Source organism: Acinonyx jubatus, chromosome X (assembly GCF_027475565.1).
Source record: "Acinonyx jubatus isolate Ajub_Pintada_27869175 chromosome X, VMU_Ajub_asm_v1.0, whole genome shotgun sequence".
Classification (NCBI taxonomy): Eukaryota; Metazoa; Chordata; class Mammalia; order Carnivora; family Felidae; genus Acinonyx; species Acinonyx jubatus.
This window is the reverse complement of record NC_069389.1, coordinates 59197910-59213049: the sequence shown is the minus strand read 5'-3', so window position 1 is coordinate 59213049 and position 15140 is coordinate 59197910. Positions and strand designations below refer to the sequence as shown.

At 42.5% G+C, this 15140-nt stretch overlaps 1 protein-coding gene across 1 annotated transcript in view; it reads left to right on the top strand.

Moving 5' to 3' along the window:
• The first annotated feature begins 12213 nt into the window (after positions 1 to 12213).
• NEXMIF (neurite extension and migration factor) overlaps positions 12214 to 15140 on the top strand; it is a 159289-nt gene continuing 156362 nt past the window's right edge. Inside the window, exon 1 of the mRNA XM_027053757.2 lies at positions 12214 to 12795. The gene's annotated coding sequence lies outside the window, so the exon portion shown is untranslated. The remainder of the gene's footprint in view (positions 12796 to 15140) is intronic.

The window sequence follows — 15140 nt, the reverse complement described above, 5'->3', positions numbered from 1 at the left end:
AGAAACTTCTGGAGTACATGCACAGACATATTTATTATATGCCGCTATATTCCAAGCCTTTTGTCAGGTGTTTTTATACACCTTAACTCATGAATTTCTCACAAGTTCTCTGTGAGGTAGAGATTATTATTATTATTAGCCTCTTTTTACAGATGAGATTATGGCTTTGAGAAGACTCAGTAAACCACCCAGGACCACATCAGTAAGGGACAGAACCCAAGGTCATGTGATTCCAAGTCCAGTGTTCTTTTTACTACAGTACAGCTTACCCTGCTTACCTCTACTTGGGTTGGTGGGGGCGTAGGATGAGGTACACTCTTGAGGTATTGAATTTTATATGAAGAGGAGTCTTTTAAGGTCCTTTCCTTAAAGGAAAAGAAATAACAATGTTCAAGAAACTCTGGACCAGATGTTTCGAGGGCTAGTTGAGCTTGATCTGTCTGGGTCTCCTCACTCTAGGACTACTGTTCAAACCATGAGACTACATTGCAATTTCCAACAGTGTACATTTGATAGTTTTAATACATACCTCCCACACTGAATAAGACTTGTGAGTCTGTGCCTGAGAAAGCTCACACTGCAGGGAATTCTGGGTGGTGCTTAAGCCAGGGAAACCCAAAACCCATATTCAAGACACTACTGACCTAATGGCAGTGCCACCTGGGCACCCAGCTGCATGATGGAGAGCTGAATTTCACTGTGAGATCTGGTTAAAGAAGTCTGCTGATCTCTGTCCAAGGTCCTTCCCTGAGTCTGGACACACTTCCTCATGGTCCATGTTTCCACTCTTATCTTGCTCAGGACCTTCTCAGTGCCGCCATGCCACAAACATTTGGCCTGTGGCTTCATCTAGGGCTTCTCCAGTGGCCCTTGGCAACTGAGGATGGAAATTATTTTCTCCAGACCTAAATTCCCTAGCTTTGATTCACTCATCCTGTCTTAACATGTTTCAAAGGCTCACCCTGAGAGAGAAAGTGCTCAGTGACAGAAGCTGTTTCTGCCTAGGCTGGCTTTGAACACAACAAAGGCACATGAGCATGCTGAGAAAGTTGGATCAGGATGCCCCAGACACTCTTGATTGGAACCAACACTTTGTTCATTTTACCTCAATTGGTGGTCTCAGCTGTTGCAACTCAGCTCTACCACCACAGGTAGTGAGTAGTCATGACTTCAACCAACAAATTTTGTTTGTTTGTTTTAAGGCTTAAGGAAGCAGGCTTCGGGGGGGGGGGATTTGCAGTGGGACATTGTCTTTAAATACATTGCCATGACAAAACAGCATGATGTATGTGAAAGTTCATAATTCATATATGTTCCTCATTGCTATTATCTGAACCCAAAGATACAGTGCCTCATCTAGCTAGCTAGCTAGTATGTGTCCATGACCTGAATTTTCCACATTTCTAAAGTTGAGAGCAAGAATCCAAAGATAAAATATCCTAGAGTTCCAAAACTTCCCAGTATGGCCCCATTCAACCCATCCAAATTTGGAAACTGGAGTGATCCCTGGCTCAAGCCACATTATATATGTCACTAATTCCCAAATACATTGCTCACCATACTGTGTCATACTCAGCTCTTCCCCATGCTCAATATACTCTTCTCCTCACTGCCTATCATAGTTATATTTCTCCCTCTGGCCCACCACACCTGGTGCATGCCAGGGCACCCCAAATTCCTTTGGTCTGCTAAGCAAAGTGTCTCTGAATTATTCTCACCTCTCACTGAGCCCTAATTATGCACAGCCTGGATATTGCTTTCCTGTGTTTCCATCCCTAGGCTAATATACTATAGGGTCCTTTTAGGTAATAATATGCTTTTAATTGTCTCTGTTTTCTCCTCCTGAGACCTAATACAGGGCCCTAGCCAAACACTAGCTAAATAATTCATAGAATGAGGATTTCCTTGGCCCCTCTTAGGGCTGATGAATGAAAAAAATTAAATACCTTTCTATTGTCAAGAGGGAGAGAGCTATGGTTTTCTAATGACATTTAGGACAAAGAAGGGTAACTTGTTGGTTCCATTTTATTTAATGGGAGCCCTCAATGTTCTGGGTGCTGCCCCTGAAATAAGAGAAACAACAATGCTGGTTTCAAATCTGGATCCCCTGAGTTCTTTTGGGCCATTATTTGGAATTCACCAGGGAAAGGTGCCATAAAGTCCCAGCCAGGTGTGATTATGACCATTGTTACATAGTCTCTGGACACAATAGTGGTACATTATGTGAAAAACAATATGGTAGTTTCTTTCCTTGTATACATTCATGATACTGTGATAATGTGACTCTGTCATTTACCTTGTTTCCCCGTTTGAAATAAGTAGAGCATAAATTTGAGCTGAAAAATATGCTACATCTGTCCTCAACATTATAAAAAGAAACTCCTTGGTTCCATCTCCAGGATGGCAACATCTCTTATGTCCCCCAAATATCCAGACACTATCGCTCCCTTCACTGAGAACAGGCTGAATTGTGGGACTCTTAGGAAGTATGGAAGGCTGAAAACCACAATGCCCTTGACACTTGGTTGGTATCTGAAAGGCTGTGGCCATTTTGGATACCAGTTCCGGAGGCTAAGAATTATCCAGAAATGTAAGATGGAAGTAATAGAGGAGTTAAAAGTTTTCTTCAAAGAGAAACTCCAGCAAATATTCTTTAAACTTTGTTGTCAAGCTTTAATAGCTTATGAATAAAGAGATTATTCTGTCAATTCCCCCCATGGAAAAACTGAGGGTCAGAAAGTTTCAGTGATTTGCTACATATCACAAGTTTGCCAATGGAAAAATTAAGACCAAACCCCAAGATTCTAGGTCTTAGTCTCATAGGCTTTCATTACCCTAATTTGCCCCAATGGACATGCTATAATGGACTGTTAAATAGCAGGGACCAATTGTTCCCAAATGGCACCTTCTTGCATTGAGGCCTCACAGTGATTCCTGCGATCTATCTTACAGGGATAATAATTATAGAAAAGAACTTTTGTTACTGTTTTAGTCAATAAAATCCCAGGGAAAGGGATGGTGTTGGCCAACACAGCTATCTTGACCTGAGTTTACTGTAGACAAAGCAAAGAATGTAGTGAAAATCTGATCATTGCCTTTATGTTGAGTGCCTCTGTTGTGCTAGGTACTGTGCTTAGACATGGGCACCAAAGCTAAATGTACCTGCTCCCCTCAACAAGATACTAGCCAACTGGATCCAAAAATACATTAAAAGAATTATTCACCATGACCAAGTGGGATTTATACCTGGGATGCAGAGCTGGTTCAACATCCGCAAAACAATCAACGTGATACATCACATCAATAAAAGAAAGGACAAGAACTACATGATCCTCTCAATAGATGCAGAGAAAGCATTTGACAAAATACAACATCTTTTCTTGATTAAAAACTGTCAAGAAAGTAGGGATAGGAGGATCATATCTCAAGATCATAAAAGCCACTTATGAAAAGCCCACACCTAATATCATCCTCAATGGGGAAAAACTGAGAGCTTTCCCCCTAAGGTCAGGAACAAGACAGGGATGTCCACTCTCATAACTGTATTGGAAACCTTAGCCTCAACAATCAGACAACACAAAGGAATAAACGTCATCCAAGTTGGCCAGGAGGAGGTCAAACTTTCACTCTTCGCAGATGACATGATACTCTATATGGAACACCCAAAAGATTCCACCAAAAAACTGCTAGAACTGATCCATGAATTCAGCAAAGTAACAGCAAATCAATGCACAGAAATCAGTTCCATTCCTATACACCAACAATGAAGCAACAGAAAGAGAAATCAAGGAATCAATCCCATTTACAACTGCACCAAAAACCATAAAATACCTAGGAATAAATATAACCAAAGAGGTGAAAAATCTATACACTGAAAGCTATAGAAAGCTTATGAAAGAAATTGAAGAAGACACAAAAAAAATGGGAAAATATTCCATGCTCCTGGATAGGAAGAACAAACATCGTCAAAATGTCAATACTACCCAAAGCAATCTACATATTCAATGCAATCCTTATCAAAATAACACCAGCATTTTTCACAGAGCTAGAACAAACAATCCTAAAATTTGTATGGAACCAGAAAAGACCCCAAATAGCCAAAGCAATCTTGAAAAAGAAAACCAAAGCGGGAGGCATCACAATCCCAGACTTCAAGCTGTATTACAAAGCTGTAATCGTCAAGGCAGTATGGTACTGGCACAAAAAGAGACACTCAGATCAATGGAACAGAATAGAGAACCCAGAAATGGACCCACAAACGTATGGCCAACTAATCTTTGAAGAAGCAGGAAAGAATATCCAATGGAATAAAAAGTTTCTTCAACAAGTGGTGCTGGGAAATTTGGACAGCGACATGCTGAAGAACGAACCTGGACCACTTTCTTACACCATACACAAAAATAAACTCAAAATGGATGAAAGACCTCAATGTAAGACAGGAAGCCATTAAAATACTTGCGGAGAAAGCAGCCAAAACCTCTCTGACCTTGGCCGCAGCAACTTCTTACTTAACACATCTCTGGAGGCAAGGGAAACAAAAGCAAAAATGAACTATTGGGACCTCATCAAATAAAAAAGCTTCTGCACAGCGAAGGAAACAATCGGCAAAACTAAAAGGCAACCAACAAAATGGGAGAAGATATTTGCAAACGACATATCAGATAAAGGGTTAGTATCCAAAATCTATAAAGAACTTAGCCTCTGGAACTGGTATCCAAAATGGCCACAGCCTTTCAGATACCAACCAAGTATCAAGGGCATTGTGGTTTTCAGCCTTCCATACTTCCTAAGAGTCCCACAATTCAGCCTGTTCTCAGTGAAGGGAGCAATAGTGTCTGGAAATTTGGGGGGCATAAGAGAAGCTGCCATCCTGGAGATGGATCCAGGAGATGGGTGGCTCAGTTGGTTGAGCGTCCGACTTCAGCTCAGGTCATGATCTCGCAGTTCGTGGGTTCGAACCCCGCATCGGGCTCTGTGTTGACAGCTCGGAGCCTGGAGCCTGCTTCGGATTCTGTGTCTCCCTCTCTCTCTGCCCCTTCCCCGCTCATTCTCTGTCTCTCTCTTTCTCTCAAAAATGAATAAACGTTAAAAAAAAATAAAAAAAATAAAGCAGGCAAAAACCTCTTTGACCTCGGTTGCAGCAACTTCTTAGTCAACACATCTCCGGAGGCAAGAGAAACAAAAACAAAAATGAACTATTGGGATCTCATCAAAATAAAAACTTCTGCACACCAAAGAAACACTCAACAAAACTAAAAGGCAACCGACAGAATGGGAGAAGATATTTGCAAATGACATATCAGATAAAGGGTTAGTATCCAAAATATAAAGAACTTATCAAACTCAACACCCAAAAAACAAATAATCCAGTGAAGAAATGGGCAAAAGACATGAATAGACACTTCTCCAAAGAAGACATCCAGATGACCAACTGACACATGAAAAAATGCTCAACATCACTCATCATCAGGGAAATGCAAATCAAAACCACAATGAGATACCACCTTACACCTGTCAGAATAGCTAACATTAACAACTCATGCAACAACAGATGTTGGCGAGGATGTGGAGAAAGAGGGTCTCTTTTGCATTGTTGGTGGCAATGCAAGCTGGTGCAGCCACTCTGGAAAATAGTATGGAGGTTCCTCAAAAAACTGAAAATAGAGCTATACTACGACCCAGCAATTGCACTACTAGGTATTTATCCAAGGGATACAGGTGTGTTGTTTCGAAGGGACACATGCACCCCCATGTTTATAACAGCACTATTGACAATAGCCAAAGTATGGGAAAAGCCCAAATGTCCATTGATGGATGAATGGATAAAGAAGATGTGGTGTATATATACAATGGAGTATCACTGAGCAATCAAAAAGAATGAAATCTTGCCATTTGCAACTACGTGGATGGAACTAGAGGGTATTATGCTAAGTGAAATTAGTCAGATAAAGACAAATATGATATGACTCACTCATAGGACTTTGAGACAAAACAGATGAACATAAGGGAAGGGAAACAAAAATAATATAAAAACAGGGAGGGGGACAAAACATAAGAGACTCTTAAATATAGAGAACAAACAGAGGATTGCTGGAGGGGTTGTGGGAGGGGGGATGAGCTAAATGGGTAAGGGGCATTAAGGAATCTACTCTTGAAATCATTGTTGCACTATATTCTAAGTAACTTGGATGTAAATTAAAAAATAAATTAATTTAAAAAAAGTTCCTGCTCTCAAGTGAAATCAATATCTTGAAGAGATATCTGCACGTCTGTGTTCATTGCGGCAGTAATAACCAAGGTATGGAAACAACTTAAGTATCTGTAGATGGATAAATGGATAAATAAAATATTACACACACAGATGGAGAGAGAGAGAGACATATTATTCAGTCTTTAAAAAGAAGGGAATATTGCCATTCGTGACATGCATAAAGCTAGAAGATACTATAGGGTAATAAAATAGACACAGAAAGATGAATACTGCATGATCTCACTTATGCATAGAATGTGAAAAAGTGGAATTCATAAAAACAGAATAGGATGGTGTTTGCTGTCAGCTTGGGGTAGGGCAAAAGGGGAGCTATTGGTCAAAGGGTATAAAGTTTCAGTTATGCAGGATGAGTATGTTTGGAAGATCTAAAGTACAGCATGGTAACTATAGTTAAAAGTACTGTATTTTACTTGAAATTTGCTAAGAGAAATTATCTTAAGATAATATATAACTATGTGAGATCATGGATGTGTAATTAGCTTGATGATGGTATCCACTTCAAAATGTATACATATATCAAAACGTCACAATGTACACCTTAAATATAAACAAAATTTTTTTGTAAATTAAAAAGTACCTGCTCTCCTCCCTTTAAGTGAGTAGTCTAGAAGGGGAAGAATATATATAAGTAGACAGTGTTAGTATCATATGCTTGGTGTGGTAATTAAGGTAAACCCAGGTTGTAATAGGAGAAGAGAGGAAGACACCTAGGCTAGACTACAGGTAGAGATAGGCCCTCAAAAGTTTTCCTGAAGTGACTACAACTAACAACAATGCCTTGCCCATTGAACGCCCTCAATAAAAGTTATCTATTATTACTATGGCAGTAGACAATATTCCTGCCCTCAAGGAACTCACAGTCTAGCATGGAGAAAGTACCAACACCTAACTATAATAATATGTAATTTGTGCTCAATAGTCTGTTGGAGAAAATAAGAACAGATAATAGCTCACATTCAATGAATGTTACCTGTTCATCAAGCACTGTTCAAAGGATATCATATATATTCCTTCATTTAGTTCCCACAACATCCCTATGTTTAATTCCATTTCCTCAATTATAGATGAGGAAACTGAAGCACAGAGAAGTAAAGTAAGTTGTCTAAGGCCAAGTTAGTTACAACTAATAAATGGTGCTAAGTAGTCACATGTAAGGGAAAAAAATGCAGCCCCTGATACATGAAATCTGGCTTGGCACTCACAGGTAGGCCATGTTGTTTCCCTGCTGGACATAAACAATCTCACAAAATACCAACATCAGACAAGGTTACTCTGAGAACATGATAAATAGAGACAAAACAAGGAAACCTCATAATGTAATCTAAGCACAAACAGAAACAAGGTCACTATACCATGCACAAAAACTTTTCCCTACTTGGGTATACCCTTCTTATAGGTAATATTTATTAAGATGCTCAATCATAAAAAGAATTCAAGAAATCCATCCCATTTACAATTGCACCAAAACCAATAAGATACCTAGGAATAATCCTAGTCAAAGATGTAAAAGATACGTACTCTGAAAACTATAGAACACTTATGAAAGAAATTGAAGAAGACACAAATAAATGGGAAGACATTTCATGCTAATGGATTGGAACAACAAATATTGTTAAAATGTCTATACTACCTAAAGCAATCTACATGTGTAAGGCTATCCCTATCAAAATATCACCAGCATTTTTCACAGAGCCAGAACAAACAATCTTAAAATTTGTATGGAACCACAATAGACCCCAAATAGCCAAACAATCCTGAAAAAGAAAAGCAAAACTGGAGGCATCACGATTTTGGACTTCAAGCTATATTATAAGGCTGTTGGATCAAGACAGTATGGTACTGACACAAAAACAGACACATAAATCAGGGGAACAAATAGAAAACCCAAAAAAGAACCCACAACTATTTGGTCAACTAACCTTCAACAAAGCAGGAAAGAATATTCAATGGAAAAAAGACAGTCTTTTCAGCAAATGGTGCTGGGAAAACTGGACAGCAACATGCAGTAGAAGGAAACTGGATCACTCTATTACACCATACACAAAAATAAATTCAAAATGGATATAAGACTTAAATGTGGTTGAGAACATCATCAAAATCCTTCAACCTCGGCTGTAGCAACCTCTTACTAGACATGTCTCTAGAGGCAAGGGAAACAAAAGCTTCATCAAGATAAAAAGCTTCTGCACAGCAGAGGAAACAATCAACAAAACTAAAAGGCAGCCTATGGAATGGGAGAAGATATTTACAAATGACATATCTGATAAAGAATCTACACAGATCAATAAAGAACTTATAAAATGAAACACCCAGAAAACAAATAATCCAGTTACAAAATGGGGAGAAGATATGAATAAACATTTTTCCAAAACCATCCAGATGGCTAACGGGCACATGAAAAGATGCTCAGCATCAGCTATCACCAGGGAAATACAAATTAAAACCATGATGAGATACCACCTCACATCTGTCAGAATGGCTAAAATTAACAACACAGGAAATAACAGATGTTGGCAAGGATGTGGATAAAGGGGAGCCCTCTTACACTCTTGGTGGGAATGCAAACTGGTGCAGCCACTCTGGAAAACAGTATTGCGTTCTTCAAAAAGTTAAAAATAGAACTACCCTATGACTCAGCAAATGCACTACTAGGTATTTACCCAAAGGATACAAAAATACATATTTGAAGGGGTACATGCACCCTGATGTTTATAGCAGTATAATCAACAATATCCAAACCATAGAAAAAGTGCAAATGTCCATTGACTGATGAATGGATAAAGAAGATGTGGTATATATACAATGGAATACTACTCAGTCATCAAAAAGATTGAAATCTGGTCATTCACAATGATGTGGTTGGAACTAGTGTATTATGCTAAGCCAAATAAGTCATTCAGAGAAAGAAAAATAACATATGATTTCACTCATATGTGGAATTTAAGAAACAAAACATATGAACACATGGGGAAAAAAAGAAGGATACAAACTAAAAGGGACTTAACTATAGAGAATAAACCAAGGGTTTCTGAAGGGGAGGTAGGTGGGGGGGGTGGGTTAAATGGGTGATGGGCATTAAGGAGGGCACTTGTTATGATGAGCACTGGGTGTTATATATAAGTGATGACTCACTGAATTCTACTCCCGAAACCAATATTCCATTATATGTTAACTAAGTATAACTTAAATAAAAATTTGAAAAAAAAAGATTCCCAATCATAGAATTGCCCTTGCTTGCTGACAGCATTTAATACAGCATGAATCCCTACTTTCTAAGACTCTCCCCTAAATTACCCAACCAAAGCCCAAAGCCTAGAAGTCCTTTCGACCATCCTTTTACTATGACACCCCATGTCCTTATTGTATTTGTCTGCTAGGGCTGCCATAACAAAATACCACAGGATGAGTGGCTTCAACAACAGAGATTTATATATTTTCTCACAGTTCTGGAAGCTAGAAGTCCAATATAAAGGTATTGGTACATGCAGTTTCTCCTCCAACTTCTCTCTTTGGCTTGCAGATGGCTGCCTTTTCGCTGTGTCCCCACATGGTCTTTTCTCTGTTTGCATATGCCGCTGGTGTCTCTTTATGTGTACATATTTTTCTCTTCTTATGAAAGAACATAAGTCAGATTGAATTTGGGCCCATCGTAATTACCTCATTTTAAGTTAATCACCTCTTCAAAAGTCCTACCTTCATATACAGTCACATTCTGAGGTATTGGAGGTTAGAGCTTCAAGATATGAATTTGAGAGGGGAAACAGTTCAACCCCTAATATCTCTGATGTACATTCTCCCTCACTGTAACAAGTAATAAACCTAACTTTTTCAACTGAGGGTGTGTACCCGGTAGTCTTTGGATGGAGAGCATTGACACAAATTATAACTGGTAACTAATAAGCAACTAACTTAAAATTTTTTAATGTTTATTTTTGAGAAAGGAGAGAGAGCGCGATCAGGGGAGGGACAGAGAGAGGGGGGACAGAGGATTCGAAGCAGGCGCCCCTAAGTGACTAACTTTAAGAAAGAAGAATAGTGTACTTCATTAATAGTGTACTTCATTAATAGTGAAAACAATGCTTTCCAACAATGGGAAAAGAGCAATTCATTGTAGCACTTGAGATCCATCCAATACCATGGTGTAGCATTTCACATGTTGAATATTATTTGTTTGTTTTTGTTTTTGAGGGCAGAAGCCAAATCCTTTTTTTCTTCATATTTATCCCAGTGCCTGAAAGAAGCAAATGTATTTGCATAGTGCTTGATAAATAAGATGCAAGATAAAGGTTTTGTTTCTTTTCTCAAGTTGTCTGTATCTAATTTCTTTGTGACTCAATTTTCTCACTTGTAAAATGGGAGTAATAAAATTGTTAGGATTAAGTAAAATAATTTGCACAGTATCTGGCACATAGTAATGACTCAGTGAGTGTCAATTATCTAAGGATGGGCTATTATTTATGGATGAGTTTCATAGATATGAAATGAGAGGGGGGGAGAGGATAAGAATGTTCCAGGGAGGCGGAATGGCAGAAACCAAGGCATGGAGATGACAAATTGTAAAAAGGCCCTCAATGCCCAGCCACTTTACTGCTCAGCAATGAAAGACCCATGGAGAGTGCATGAAACTTGATAAGGAAACCCATATTTTGTTGACAGTGGGATATCTACAACATTTGCCTCTTGTACTTTGTTAGGGACAGAGAAATCTCCGTCCCCCCTCCCCTCCTCCAACCTGTGCTGTTTCTGGAGAGGGGTTGAGTCACAGGCCATAGAAACTCTGTTGAGGGTAACAGTGAGAAGTTGCACACATCCAGTCTCAAAGCCTGGGCAGTGGCAGCAAAATGAGGCTGCAGCTGTGGCAGTAGACAAACCTGAAATCGGGCCCTGACTAACTGGTGAGGCTGTGCTTTAGCAATGGGCTGCTGCAACAAGTGCACACAAAGTAGCTTAGTTTTACTCCTTCTGTTCTAGCACCAACATTTCCCTCTCTTGCCCTGGCTCCTAGTGGTGATGGTTCAGAGGCTCAGGCCCAGACTTACATCCAGGGTTCCAGAGTGCTAGATAGTCCCTTCTAAAGTTGCTCTACAATCCTTTGCCATTTCCTGTTGGGTTCCCAGGAATTCTGAAGGGTAATGATCACCTAAGGGATTTCTCAATGACCGCAGTCAGGTAGATTACTCTTCCTTCCTGGGGCTTATTCATGTTCCCTTCTCTCTTTCTTTATTCCAGAAAACGCCCTTCTCCAATTCTCTGGGGAATGGCCCTTCATCTAATCCTTCATGACCCACCCCCCTGGGGGCCTAGGCTCTGAAGTTAAGGGTAGGTAGAGATTGAATGGTTAGATGCTTGGTGGAGGAAGCCATTGGACTCTTCTTCCCCAAACTTCAAAGCGCCCCTCTCTGTACACATAACTGCTCTAAAAGATGTGGGAGAGTGGTGTCCAGCTGTGAGTATGCCTAAGGAAGAACTCGCCACGGGCGCGGTGCACTAGGCTAGCTGCAAGAATGTGAGTGGGGGGCGGGGTGGGGTGGGGAAGGGGGGTGCGCGCCCTTTATGACAGGTGGCCGCGCAGTGCGCGCTCCCGGGCGCCTGAGGGGAGGGAGGGACAGACGGACAGAGTGGGAGGGGGTACATGGGGAAGGGACCGTAGACAAGGTAGAGAGACCAGGATGGAAAGGGAAGGCTGTGGTGGGGAAGGGAGATGGGGGTAGAACGCAGCCAGCAAGAACAACCGTTTTGGAGGAAACAATAGCAGGGGCAATAGCGATGGTGGCAGCTGAGGCAGTCCCACTCTGGGCACCTTTCTGAATGGGCAGAGGCATCTCAGGGAGAAGAGGAGACCAGGCAGCGCCCGCCAAGGCTCTGAGAAAAGCAGCGGAGGGAGGGGAAGGAGGAGGAGGAGGAGGAGAAAGGGGAGGAGGAGGGGGGACGAGGCAGGGGGAGAACCCGGGAAGGAAAACCAGTAGCATCAGCATCAGCATCAGCAGCCGCCACCGCCACACCAGTAGCAGTAGCAGTAGCGGCAGTAGCAGCATTTAGCAATAGCTTTAACGACTACAGCGACAGTAGCAGCCGCCCTCCTTCTCTCTCCCTCCCGCGGACCGCCGCAGCCACCGCACTGAGAGGGCTCCAGCGCCGCACGCGCAGCCGGCTGCTGAGATAGTCCCGGCCGGAGCGAGCGGTGGTACACCCGAAACACAGACCCCGGGAGCAGCCCATAGTCACTGAGGCGCTGAGTTTCAGGGCCAGAGCCTGACAGCTCTGACTCCATCTAGCACCGCGGCGGCGGCGGCGGCGGCGGTGGCGCCTGAGGGACACAGGCGCGTTCACCTGGCGGGCCTGGCGCATGGAGCTGAGGCAGAGGCAGCGGCGGCGGCGGCAGCAGTAGCAGCGGCGGCGGCGACGGCGGCGGCTAGAGCAGCTGCGGCGACAGCGACAGCCCTGCCTTGACTGCGACCGCGCTAGTTCCAGCGCCCGCTGCCTGAGCCCGCCAGCGACTTGCGCCTCTTCAGGCGGCCTGTGAGGTGAGTACCAGCGTTGCCATCCAGCTCCCTGGCCTTCTCGCAGGCTCCCTGGCTGGCTCGAGGTGGAGGTGGCAAGGGGTGGAACGAATTGGGAGCAGCCGAGCCAAAAGAGGAGGAAGGGAAAACGGAAGGGAGGACCTCTGTGTGAGAATGGCGTACATGTGTGTGTTTGTATACGAGGGAGCGAGGCAGCAAGGGCGAGAGATCTCGGCCAACCCTGACAGGCACTGCAATCTAGGAAAGGCCTCTGTGCTCGCGCCGGGAGAGGGGGGAGGGGAAGCGAGCGGGCCAGAGCCGTGGCGCTCGCTCGCACGCAGCCGGGCATCGGAGACTGCAGTGTGCCGTCTTCTTTCGGGCTGGTGCCGAAGAGATCCTGGCCAGGAAACTGGCACCAAGACCACACGCTTCCGTGCGAGCGGGAAAACCCACGCGGCGGCCGCGACTGGGAGCTAGGGCCAAAGCGGCAGAGGTGCGAAGTACGGTCGCCAGCGCCCCCTACACGCTTGGGGCTCCCCTGCCAACCACAGAGCGCTCCCCAGCACACACCGCCCGACCAAGGGCCGCGGGCGGGCTTATGTTGGGGGTCCTAAAGAGCCTCGTCTAGCTTGTCACCTTTGCAAACATTGGCCCTCGGCCCCTTCCCGCTTTCGCTGGCAATCGAATTGACACTGTCCTGCGCGGCTTCTGGTGCTTCGCTCTGCCGCGCCCCTCTGCATAGGTCCGCTTGGGTCTGGCACACCCGGTGGGGCGGGAGGCCGCGAGCCTGAGTGAGGAGCCGGCCCGCTCTGGGAAAGTATGGAAATCGCGCCGCTGAGTTGGCGCCGTTCTGCTGAGGAATCCAGTGGTTTCAGCATGACTGCTTCTCCGTCTGATTCGTGAGGGACCGAATCACCCGCGCAAGGTTTCCAATCTTTTTCGAAGTTAAAAAAAAAAAAAATTGGCCTCTCCATCTCAACATCGACATACTTGATTTTTTGGTCGAGCTTCTGACTGCGTTTTGGAATCAGTAGGTTTCATATTTTGCTTTTGGGTTTTGGCTAAGCATAGTACTTAGCTATGTGGCCTTTTCCTAACGTTCCATTTTCTAGACTCTTATCTGAAGAGATATGATTTGTGTGTAGGGCTGCTAGGGCTGTTTTTTAAAAGCATCAAAAGCCTGTCAACCAGTCATTTGAATATCTCCACGGTTGTTTTTGGTGGAGGAGCAGAGTGTTCAGATAGTTCCTGAAATATTTTGTTTGGTGAGAAAAGGTGTTCCAATAGTCTTCTCTGAACTATAGAGACAGTTTAGGTTTCAGGGGACGAATATGCCTTACATCTTTTACAAATAGGGTGCCATAACCAAACATTTTATTTACAGCAGTGACGTTCTCATGACTGAGGAGAATTTACACTTATTTAAAATATATTTTTAGAAGGGAACAGAAAAGCCCTAAGTAACTGTCATTTTACATATTAACAGGGAAACTGGCTAATCAAATAAAACTGGCTGAGTGTCTGAAACTATCCCAGTGAAATATGTGGCTGTGAATATAATTAACCATCTGTCTAGTGAGCAATTTAAATTTGGGCTGGTACATTTTTATTACAGTGTCTAATTTCTGGAAGACTTGTACATTTTACCCAACAGTAACAACAAAAACGTATTTGCTTACTAGGTCAAAGACTTACTTGTGTGGTGGTGGGATTTCCCTTCCTCCCCGCCCCCCCCCATCTTTCTTAAAGTCTTCACATTCCTTGATCTGGGAGGTCAAAATGAGCCTCTTGCTTTTCCAAATGGTATATTTCAATAGAAGAACTCAAACTGGTAGCTAGTGATTAGACATTTTTGTTTCTCAGAAATACCTTCCAATATTTTACCTTCCACAGAATCTAGAAAGATTGCATGCATTTGAGTTGAACAAAATATAATTTTTATGCACATGTGTTCAGATGGAGTAGGGTGATTCAACAAAATTTAAGACTTGAAATTTGACTCTATTTACTTCCTTTTATTCTAATTACACACTTGCTGTCCCCTAGCTGTCCCAGCCACCTTCCACACTTCACAAATACACACTCACACACATAAAATCATGTCCTTTTGTCCTTAAAGCCAGTTTCTTAGGTTAACAGTATTCAGATCTGTGATTTTAACAATATGTTGAGAAACTGTTTGTTTTTTTTTTTTTTGGAAATCAAGAGTGTAAAATAGAATAACACAAAAGGACATTGTACATATTTAAAAATTTTTCCCTATGATGTGATTTTAACTAGAAATTTGTTACTAGGAAAAAAAGGAATAGATTTTGGGTGGAGATGAAATGGCCCTAGGAAGATTAAATTTAAAATAGCTGTTGTTAACA